At 37.7% G+C, this 12,091-nt stretch overlaps 1 protein-coding gene and 1 long non-coding RNA gene across 2 annotated transcripts in view; one reads left to right on the top strand and one right to left on the bottom strand.

The window, feature by feature from the left end:
* Positions 1-625, bottom strand: part of ARHGAP20 (Rho GTPase activating protein 20) — a 128,952-nt gene extending 128,327 nt beyond the window's left edge. The window contains exon 1 of the mRNA XM_034665721.1: positions 95-625. The gene's annotated coding sequence lies outside the window, so the exon portion shown is untranslated. The remainder of the gene's footprint in view (positions 1-94) is intronic.
* The window catches only part of LOC109489330, a 192,824-nt gene that overhangs the window by 1,167 nt on the left and 179,566 nt on the right, over positions 1-12,091 (top strand). The gene's annotated exons all lie outside the window — the stretch shown is intronic.

Raw genomic sequence — 12,091 nt, forward strand, 5'->3', positions numbered from 1 at the left:
CAGCCCAAACCCCCACCCCCGAGGCCTCGGGCTGGAGCTGCGCTTCGCAGGGTGCCGTGGTTGTGCACCTTGGGAGCCCCCGGCATCGCCTGACCTCTTGAGCAATCCGGAACGTTAGCCTCTTCGGGTAGCCCTCGTTGGCTTCTGCAGCCGCGGATCAGCGGCCCCTGCAAAATTTGCAGCAGCGGTTTCCGCTGTCTGTGGCTGCAAAGACCTGGGCATTCCAAACGTCAAAGCGCAATTAAGGAAAATGCAGGCAAGAGAGAGGACTCTGAAATTTGGCTTAGCCATTGAGAAGGCTACAATATGTGGAAATGTTTATCAGATATCTGCGCCGAGAGCATAACTTCCTGACAGCCCAAATAGTGGCAAATTTTTTTAAGGCCGGAGAATAATCAGAGGGAGGGGATTTGGAGCCAACCCCGGTGGAGTTGAGTGTTGCTGCATTTTGCAGGACAGACTGGTGCGGATGATTCGGTAGGTGGCATTCTTCCCTTGGAGTCCGGACTACATAAAGGGTGGATTAGTGATGAAGGACACCACTCCATGATACTATGTTGTTGAAGGGGGTTTGCTTGTTTTTGTGATTTTTTTTTTTTTAAATTGAGGTTCCTGTGGGGTTGGGCTGTTATCAGGACAGGTTGTAGAAGAATAGGGCTATGGCCGGCTCTGTTCCAAGCAGGAGATGCTATCCAAAACACACACACACACATACACTTACATACACCCCCCCACCCTCAAACTCTGGCATTGTTTATTGTGGAAGGAATGGGGAGAAAATGTTCCGGCCCATTTTAAGCCTTGTCCACATCACATTGTTCAAAGCAGACTTATATAGGCTGTGAAAATCATGATTTATATAATACATACATATATATATGAAGCATCCTACTATGTATGTATGTATATGTGCACAGATGCAGTTTTTCAGGGGTGGCTCTCTTTCTGCAGCTTAGACCCATGTGTAGTGACAGGACTTTGCACCCAATGTAGAGTTTATCATGAATTTTACGCTGCAGACATCTTTGCAATTCCTTTCATTCTGTGTTGAAATCATGCTATTATGCTTCCTATCATGAATGGACAATCCCAGTTTTTCTTACTCTGCTTCATATTTTAAATTTCCGTAATACTTATCTCCTTTTAATATTTCATGTAACTAACTTATTATCTTTAATGTTTATTATCTGTCTCTCTTCCAGCTGTCAGAAATCTTTTTGTTCTTGTTGTTTTACTGTTCTATCTCAGGTGCCTAGAGCAGTGTCTGGCACAATAAATGTTTGTTGATTAAATGAGTGAATGAGACACAAAAAGGATCGATCCAGAAGGGCCAGGCCTGAGTTGTTATTTTACACTGAAAGCCTCATATATTTTTGAGATGATACCTCATGCTCCAATCACATGTGGAAAACTCACTTTCACTTCAGAATTTGTAAGTGCTTTTATTTCCAATTCCATTAGTTTTGATTTGCATAAAAAGCCATCCCACCCCTCTCCTGTGAAGAGTTTTGAGGGAGGTCTTGCTTCCTAAAGAACATTGTGTTTGCTCAGATTAATATTATCACCAGAGTAATGCTGTAAGAACACAAATAAGATCACAGTCACTCCCCAACTTAAACCCTTCCTTTGCTCCTGTGTCTGTGGAATAAGTATCAAATGCTACAGTGTGATATACAGGCTGTCTACAATCTGACGCCTCACTCCCTCTTCTTCGTCTTATCTTCTCTACTTCAACTCTAGTCCTGTTCTCCCTCACACTGAACTATGTGCACTTCCAAGAACACCTTGACTTCTCACATCTTCATGGCTTTGAACTTGCTTTTCTTGTTGCCTAGGAAGTTTTCCTTCTATATGTTCTAAGCCCTATTGTTTTACATGTATTCATCGAGGGCCTGGCACACAGCAAATACCTGATAATATTTGTTGAGGAAAGAAATCCTCAAGGCTTATATCTATACTTACCTCAGGAAAATCTTTCTGACTTTCTCTTTACCTAGCTACCTCCATAGACCAACCACACACACAAGGTTAAATACACCTTCTGTAGTATTAACATAACATTTATTGAGTTACTTTATACCAGGTACTAGTCTAAGCATTTTACACATTTTAATTCACTTAAATCTTAATCTACAAGGTAGATTCCCTCACACACCATTTTACAGATGGGAAAACCTAAGTCACAGGATGTTAAATAACTTGTTCAAACAGCTGGTAAGTAGTGAAGCCAAACTTGGAACCTGGGAGTCTGCTCCAGAAGCAGTGCTCTTAACCACTTGTCCATACTGCCTCTTCTGTGTGCTTCCTTCTCCTTACAGCACACATTATACTAGGCTGTTACCAACTGTTTTACTTGACTGTCAGCTCCTTGAAATTAAAGGTCGTGTTTTTCTTGTCTTTTTTGTGTCAAGCACAGAGTTACCCTCTCAATGATTTTTTTTCAATGACTTAGCTTTGAATGAATGAGTGAAGTAGTAAAATGACCATTTTCATTCTCTATACAGCTTAAAGAAGATGCTCTGATGTGGGGGAAATATCCGGGACTAGTCCTATCATTCCTTAGACAGTGACAGCATTTTTCCCGCAGTGGGAATGTTGCGTTGTAGAAAGTGTGATGCCAGAAAACAATAGTGATGACAAGGCAATTGAAGGAGTGTGATGACCATGTCTGACACAAGCAGGATGCATCCAGAATATTTTGAAACAAACTGTAAAGCAAAGTACTAAGAATAGCATAGTTTAACAGCTGGGAAACACCAATAGCAGACCTTTAACAGGAACTAGTCTAAGAATGAAACCAAAATGTTTGGCCAACCATTAGATTGAGTAACAGTGAATAAATTTAACTATGAAAGGGGATGTCTGCACAACTCATTCATCCAATGTGTATTTATTGTATGTCTGCTATGTGCCAGACACTGTGCCAGGTGCTTGGAATATAGTCGAGTCCACAAGTGTCATCCCTGTAATCCCCAAGGTGCACACAAGAATCATTGGCAGTGCTATCTGAATATTCTAGAGCAGAGATTGTGAACTGATGGGCCACAGAGTGAATTCAGGGGTGTTCTACAATATACATGCTTTTTTCTTTTTCAAACTTGTTGCCAATCTTAAAAATCAAGATATTTCACATGGAAATCTGGACTAAATTTCTCCAAGGCAACATCAGCTAAAACTGAGTTGTAGCTGTGTTATTACATCTAATGCTCATGGTTGTCATAATCATCACTGTCTCTAGTGCTGGGGAACTACTAACAGGTAAGGTAGTAGAAGATGAAATACTGGCAAGAGAGCTAATGAGGCCAGAGAAGAATGACAAATACCAAGTGTGTGTGTATGCGTGCGTGTGTTTTAAATTAATAGAATTTTTCAGGAAGAGAAAAAGTTGACAGTGTCTTATTGTTGTAAGAGATCAAGCCCTCCCCAAGGTGACGATGAGCGTTGATATAAGAGCAGTTTTGACTGAGTTAAGTATCAAGATCAGATGTGGGAGCTTTCTTTCTCGTCTCTTGGTGAGAATCTCAAAAGGGGCTATTTCCTTAAAGAACAGAATCCCAGTTCTGAGAGTGAAAGTTTATGAAGTAGGAGACAGAGGAGTTAAGAAAAGCAGAAGAAAAAGAAAGGAAGAAGGGGAATATAGAAGGAGGATGTTAAGAGCTGAGGCTGGAAAAAGAGCTTGGCCAGATTATGAGGGACCTTGGATTCTGTGGTTAAAAAAATTAGACATTATTCTTTGGGGAAAGTGGTAAAAATGACTGTCATCTGTTGAATGCCTGCCACATGTTAAATATACATTACATGCATTATCTCATTTAACCTTTAGCATCACCAAAGACATTGGTATTATTATACTCATTTAAAATACGAAAATGAAAGGTGCCTGGGTGGCTCAGTTGGTTAAGCATCTGACTCTTGATTTTGACTCAGGTCTTGATCTCAGGGTTGTGAGATCGAGCCTTGCATTGGGCTCTGCACTGGATGTGGAGCCTGTTTAAGATTCTCTCTCTGCCCCTCCTCTCTCTCTCTCTCAAAAAACAAAACAAAACAAAGCAAAAAAACCCATATAAAGTTAAAAAGAAAGTTTAAAAATAAATAAATAAATGAGTAAGAAGATGAGGCTCAGAGAAGTTAAGCAACTTTCTGAGATCATTAATCAAGAAGTGGTGGAACCAGGATTTGAACCTAGATCTGATTGAGTTCAAAGGTCATGTTTACGATGTCACAGTGTTATAATATTAATAACAGCTATCACTTATTGAGAGTTAACTTTGAAGGATATGGAGGTAGTCACCTCTAAGCTAAGCACTTTACACAGTATCATAAGCTTTGAAACAACCCTAATGTTTTGCATTTTCATTCCCACTCTACAAGTGAAGAGCTCAGAGATATTAAAGTACTTAGCAAAGATCATATGGCTATGAGTTGAAGAGCCAGAATCACATTCAGGACATCCAAAACTCACACGCTTAACCACTACACATGATGGTATGGTCTTATTTTTGTTCCTTATGATTGAAGCGCATCCTAAATTGTGTTCGATTCATTTCATGTGAGATACAACTAGATATGCCCCTAAACCCTTCCACTTAGTCCATGTTAAACTTGCTTGCTGGTCAGAGGCTTAGCTTAATTATTTTTAAAGTATATTTTGCAAAGCAACATCATATTTTAATAAGAAACAGTGAAAAGGAGAAATGTCTATTTTTCATCAAAGTTTAGGTTGCTCTGTGAGCCGGATTAAATTAATTAAGTTATTATCATTTGTTGTCTATCACATGCCTTATGTTCTTGCCCTTTCTTCAAGGGTAAGCACAATCTGTGATACCTCTCCCCACAAAGCACTTTAGGTTTCTTTTTTTCTCTTTGTTTTTCCTGGGCATTTCAATTGCCTGCATGTTTTTAGCTCTGTCTACATGTTTATGTTATAATCCTCCCTAGGCATTTGTGGAAATTAGCCCTTTTAACTAGACTCCTATTTCATGGCTATCTCTGCTGCACAGCTGATTATTGTCTGTGCTGATATAGTAGAGATTAGGGAGCTCAGTACACGAGTAGGTTCAGTAAGTTGTACAAGATTGCTCAGGTAATAAGTAGTGCAACAGCATTCCAGTCCAGTTCTGATTCTCAAAAGTATGAAACTTATATCCTTTCCCTTAAATCCTATTTAAATTATAAATGAAAATCAATTGTTGCATATTTGCAATGGGAAATAACAGAAGATGGTATGGTAATAAAACAAAAATATGTTTATTGTAGCAGTATTTTGAATAGCATTAGGGAAATAACTCAAGTGTCCATCAATAGATGAATGGATAAAGAAGAGGTGGAATATATATGCAATGGAATATTACTCAACCATAAAAAGAATGAAGTCTTGACTTCTGCAGCAAAATGGATCTAGAGAATATAATGCTAAGCAAAATAAGTCAGATAAAGACAAATACCATATGATTTCACTTATATGTGGAATTTAAGAAACAAAGCAAATGAACAAAGAAAAAAAGAGACAAGAACCCCAGACTCTTAAATATAGAGAAAAACTGGTAGCTGCCAGAGGGGTGGTGGGTGGGGGGGATGGGTGAAATGAGTGACGGGGATTGAGAGTACACTTATCGTGATGAGCACTGAGTAATGTATAGAATTATTGAATCATTAGGTTGTACACCTGAAACTAATATAACAGTGTATGCTAACTACACTTGAATTATTTTTTCTGTGTCATTAAGTATTCTTATCTTTCATAACTTTTTTTTTATTTTTTTAATAATAATTTTTTATTATGTTATGTTAGTCACCATACAGTACATCCCTAGTTTTTGATGTAGTGTCCCATGATTCATTATTTGCGTATAACACCCAGTGCTCCATGCAATATGTGCCTTCCTAAATACCCCACCGGTCTATCCCAATCCCCCACTCCCCTCCCCTCTGAAGCCCTCAGTTTGTTTAACCTCTTTGACATCGGCCACAGCAACTTTTTTCATGACACATCTCCAAAGGCAAGGAGAAACAAAAGAAAAAATGAACTTGTGGGACTTCATCAAGATAAAAAGCTTCTGCACAGCCAAGGAAACAGTCAGAAAAACTAAGAGGCAGCCCACAGAATGGGAGAAGATGTTTGCAAAAGACACTACAGATAAAAGACTGGTATCCAAGATTTACAAAGAACTTCTCAAACTCAGTACACGAGAAATAAATAATCAAATCAAAAAATGGGCAGAAGATACAAACAGACACTTTTCCAATGAAGACATACAAATGGCTAACAGACACATGAAAAAATGTTCAAAATCATTAGCCATCAGGGAAATTCAAATCAAAACTACATTGAGATACCACCTTATGCCAGTTAGAATGGCAAAAATTGACAAGGCAGGAAACAACAAATGTTGGAGAGGATGTGGAGAAAGGGGATCCCTCTTACACTGTTGGTGGGAATGCAAGTTGGTATAGCCACTTTGGAAAACAGTGTGGAGGTCCCTTAAAAAGTTAAAAATAGAGCTACCCTGTGATCCAGCAATTGCACTACTGGGTATTTACCCCAAAGATACAGACGTAGTGAAGAGAAGGGCCATATGCATCCCAATGTTCATAGCAGCATTGTCCACAATAGCTAAATCGTGGAAGGAGCTGAGATGCCCTTCAACAGATGACTGGATGAAGATGTGGTCCATATATACAATGGAATATTACTCAGCCATCAGAAAGAACGATTACCCAACATTTGCAGCAACATGGACAGGACTGAAGAAGATTATGCTAAGTGAAATAAGTCAAGCAGAGAAAGACAATTATTATATGGTTTCACTCATTTATGGAACATAAGAAATAGGGAGATCGGTAGGAGAAGGAAGGGAAGAATGAAGGGGTAAACAGAAGGGGGAATGAACCATGAGAGACTACACTTGAATTAAAAAATAAAACAACATAACCAAAAAAAGGTGTTTTTTTTTAAATAGTGCTTATGTCAACTGAAAAAAAGTTAGATACAGAATTTCTGAAAGAATCTTTACTTTAAAGCATATTTTCCAAAGCAACTGTAGTCTATTAGGATACTTTTTTTTTTTAAAGAGGGGTTCCATAATCATGGTTCCATGGGAAATGCCACTGATGTGATAATGTACATTATAAAATGTGGTATAATAAATCTTTGATAAATTCTGTAGTTAAAAAAAAAAAAACCCAAACCCTGCTTAATCTCTGCTTGATCTTTTTCTGCCTCTATATGTTTAACATGTTAATACATTGCTGGGTATGCAATGGATTTTAATGCAGTGGAGACGGGAGAATGGGGCATGTTCCCCTTCAGTCACTTCCTCTGTATTGTTTCTTTCTCTGGGGAGACAATGTGCTCACATCCTTACAATATTAAAATAAAACCTTCTCCCGTCATGCTTCCTTCTTGAATTATCACTACTGCCCCCCCCACTTTCTTTTTTCTCTCATTGCCGACTTTTGGAGAAAGGAATCCATATAAACTGCCTCTGTTTTTTCATTTGTCTTCCCTTTTTGCAAATAGGAGATCCCTTTCGTGATTTCCCAGTGAGCAAATGCAATAGCTTCTATAATCAAAGATGACACTTTGTAGCATATGTCCTGCCACTCTTCTCTTGGCAGCCATGACACTCATCTTGTATTCATTCATTAATTTTACAAATATTTATCCACTACTCAGTTGTGCTAACCATGGAAGATACAAAATGAACAATTTAGACATGCTTTCTATTTCTAATCTTCAAAAGTTTATATTCTAGTTTCTCTATTTCTCTGAATTCTCTAAGCCAACTTCACTGGATCCTCCTTCTACCAACATGTTTATGCATCTCTTAAGACCCTGTCAGTTCTCTTTTTCCAGCATACACTTGTATGTGCAGACAGACAGACACACACACACAAGGTGTTGAAGAGGAGAATTATGACTTTTGATCTCCCAAATGTTGAATAAGTGAATTTATGATTTTCCTAATACTGGATATAACTATAGGAACTGTACTTTATTTTTATTCAAAATGAGGATTGTTACATGAATGAAATGGGAATTTTTTTTCCCCTATGAAAGATAGTGTGTGTTGAGTGAGGGAAAGGCAGAAGTGGATTTCAGAGGACTGTATCATACATATGAAAAAGATATGTAAGCAACTACCAAATAGTTATTGAGACCTTCTCAATTTTCTGTTAAGAAGTGATTAGGAAGATGTCAGATGAAAATTTTACCATACCATAAAATTTCTCTGGAAGTGCATTATCTGTAAAATGAGCAAAAATAGTTTTTAAAAATCACTGCCACAAAGAAGGAAAGGAACATGCCTAAGCCTGCAGTTCTCAAGGTTAGGTCTCAAGCATTGAAGCCACCTTGGGAACTTTTAAAAATAACATTTGGGCTTCTTCTCCAGAAATTCTAATTAAATTGGTCTGGAGTGCAGCCTAAATGTAGCACTTTTTTTAAAAACCTCCATGCCTGTGTCCAAGGTTAAAAAGCATTAATCTAAGTAAAACATTCCAAAACGTGGCTATTGAGGGGGTAAAAAAGATTTCAGAGGGTAGTAAAGAAGAGTAGTTATGCTATGTTCCTTACCTCACTCCAAATCCTAGAGGGCAAGCTTCTGAATTGGCTAAATATGATTCTTGCTAATATCACTAAATCCAGAAAGAAACTCAGTGAGTAAGTATTCTTATTTTTCTCTTTTCCTCCTGATCAATGATTAGTAGGAACTGCTGCTAGAAAGAAACTGGTGATAATGAAAAATGAACGATGTAGCTACCTCTCTCTCATGGAAGGGAGGACTTCAGAGCTAAATTCAAGATATAGTCTAAAACTTGAAGGTATTCCTCCCTTTAAATGGTGTACCACCCTCCACCCCAACTATAAGCAGAGAGTCCTAGTATATAATATATAATAAAACCTCAGAAGAGATAGCAGAGAATGAGCAAGATGAAACAAAATGATGTGGCAGTGATGCAGAAATACTATATAGCACAACATGAGATCATGCGTTGCATGCAAAAGATAGAGTCCAACCTAAATGAAAATATAAACTAAAGGAACAGAAAATAATTTATAAATGCTGCATTCTGTAGAACTTAATGAGAACCAGTGTTCAATGAATAAGAGCTCAAAGATGAAATGACAGACAAAAAGAGAAGTTGCAAGCTTAAAATAAAACAAGGACCCAACTCAATGCCATTACAGAACAAATAAGTAAACTAGATGCAAAAACTTAACTTTAAGATCAAAAGTACATCCTGTGTTCTTGGTAAATTAAAAACAGAATACTTAGCACTAGGATATATCCTTATTAAACTATTAAACTTCAAGGTTCCACTATAATGCAAGTTTCATGAAGGCAGGAGTTTGTTTTGTTCACCATGATATTATTAGTGCCTAGAATGCTATTGAGCAAGTTAGAGGTACCCAGTAGGCATTTGTTGAATGGATGACAGGATGAAGAAAGATTTCTTCACTTTTTCAGGCGTGAAAACCAACTTGTCTAATTTCTGGCTTCACTTATAGGGAGGTTGGAAGTCACCACTAGAGCTTAAAAACAAGTAAAAAGCTGAACAGACTGAAAAATTAACCACTCTTCTTGGATCTATAGGAGGGGAACACACAGGGGAAAGTGCTGTACACAAGATTGGAGAGACAGGAAAATACAGGGAGCCAGAGATTGCTGATGCAGATACTTACAAGCAGAAGCTGATGCCGTGCCAGGGTAGAAAAACCTGATTGTAATTGATGAATAGCTAGATGCTCAGTGTAGACAACTCAGAAAGTTAAAATCTCCAGGGAGACCTAGACATGGTGGGGTGGGGTGGGGTGGAGGGTCCCACAAGATTGTAAGATTTCCAGGATACTAAGTATCAGAGAAAAATCCTGGGGTCTCCCAACTGAGAGAGGGGGAAAAGGAACCATTTTTTTTTAAAGATTTTATTTATTTATTTGTCAGAGAGGGAGCATGAGTGCACAAGCTGGGGGAATAGCAGGCAGAGGAAGAAGCAGTTCCTTGCTGACCAAAAAGCCCGATTTGGGACTCAATCCCAGGACCCTGGGATCATGACCTGAGCTGAAGGCAAATGCCTAATCTACTGAACCACCTGGGCATCCCGAAAAGGAGCCATTTTGAAATACATCAGAGCATTTTTCTTAGTAACACCTGCCTTTCAGGGAAAACTAGTTAACCAGAGCCAAACCTGGTGTATTATCAGAACCTAAGTGACCTGGGGAAAGGATACCTCATTCCAGGCCACCTTAGCCATCCTGTCCCACCAAAGAGGGGAGAAACACTTGTGAAGTTCATAGTCCAGAAGCATAGGCTCACTAAAACACAGACCTAATCATCGGACTATAGAATGTTTTCCCTCTCCAACACCTCACCAGCACATTATTAAAGGCCTATTTACTGCAGTTCCTTTTACCCAAAACAGCATGTCTAGTTATCAAGATAGAGTTATAAGGCATAACAAAAAGGAAACAAAACAAAACAAAAATCCCCACAATTTGAAGAGACAGAGTATGTATCAGATCCAGACATGGCAGGGACATTGCAATTTTTAGACCAGGAATTTAAAACAGCTATGAGTAATATACTAAGGGCTCTACTAAATAAAGAAGACAGCATGCAAGAAAAGATGTGCAATGTAAGCAGAAAGATGGAAATTCTAAGAAAGAACAAAAAAGAAATGCTAGAGATTAAAAAAAAAAGTAACAGAAATGAAGGGTGTTTTTGATGGGCTTATTAGTAGATTAGACATGGCTGAAGAAAGAATCTCTGAGCTAGAGGATATATCAACAGAATACCTGAAAACCAAAAAGGAAAGAGAACAAAATCTGAAACAGAATGTAGTTTCTAAGGACTATGGGACAACTAAAAATGGTGTAACATACATATAATGAGAATACCCATTGTCATACCGAGTGGGAAGGAGAAGAAAAAGAGAAAGGAACAGAAGAAATATTTTAAAACAATAATGACTGAGAATTTCCCCAAATTAATGTCAGACATGGAACAGATCCAGGAAGCTCAAGAACACCAACTAAGATAAATACCAACAAACTACACCTAAGTGTATCATTTTCAAATTACAGAAAATCAAAGATGAATTAAAAATAGAAGCCAGAGGTAAAAGACACCTTACCTAAAGAGGAGCAAAGCTAATTACACGTGACTTCTCAGAAACCATGCTAAGAAGAAGACAGTGGAGTGAAATATTTAAGGTATTGAGAGAAAAACAAAAAACAAACAAACAAAAAACAACCTAGAATTCTGCACCCTGAAAAATTATTATTAAAAAGTGAAGGAGAAGTAAAAACTTATACAAATAAAAATTGAGGGAATTTCTTGCCAATAGACCTTCCTTGCAAGAAATGTTAAGAGAAATTCTTTAGAGAGAAGGAATATAATACAAGTCAAAAACTCAGCTACGTAAAAAAAGGAAAAGCACCCAAGAGAACAAGTGAAGAGAAAATAAAACCTTTTTTCTTATTCTTAACTGATCTAACAGATAACAGTTTGTTAAAAACAACAATAGTAGTGATATATTCAGTTATGTATGCTTATGTATATGTCAGATATATAGATATAGATATATATGCATACCCACACACATATACAGCTAACATGTGAGAAATGGGGAGAAACTCAAATCTCCCACTAGATCAGGTAAAGACAAGGATGTTCCCTCTCGCCACTCCTTTTCAACATCATACTGGAAGTCTTTTCTAATGCAATAAGGCAAGAAAGGAAAATAAAAGGTATACAAATTGGAAGGAAGACAAAAATTCTTTTTCTTTCTTTCTTTCTTTCTTTCTTTCTTTCTTTCTTTCTCTTTCTTTCCTTCCTTCCTTCCTTCTCCTCCTCCCCCTCTCCATCCTCCTCCTTATTATTATTATTTTTTTCCAAATGGCATAGTCATCTATGTAGAACATTGAAAAAAATCAGTCAAATAACTCCTGGGCCCAATGAGTGATTATATCAAGGCTATAGAATACAAAGTTAATATATAAAAGTCAGTTGCTTTCCTATGTGCCAACAATGAACATGTGAAATTTGAAACTAGAAACACAATAACATTTCCATTACCATCCAAAAAAATG

Source organism: Ailuropoda melanoleuca, chromosome 8, assembly GCF_002007445.2.
Source record: "Ailuropoda melanoleuca isolate Jingjing chromosome 8, ASM200744v2, whole genome shotgun sequence".
Taxonomy (NCBI): domain Eukaryota; kingdom Metazoa; phylum Chordata; class Mammalia; order Carnivora; family Ursidae; genus Ailuropoda; species Ailuropoda melanoleuca.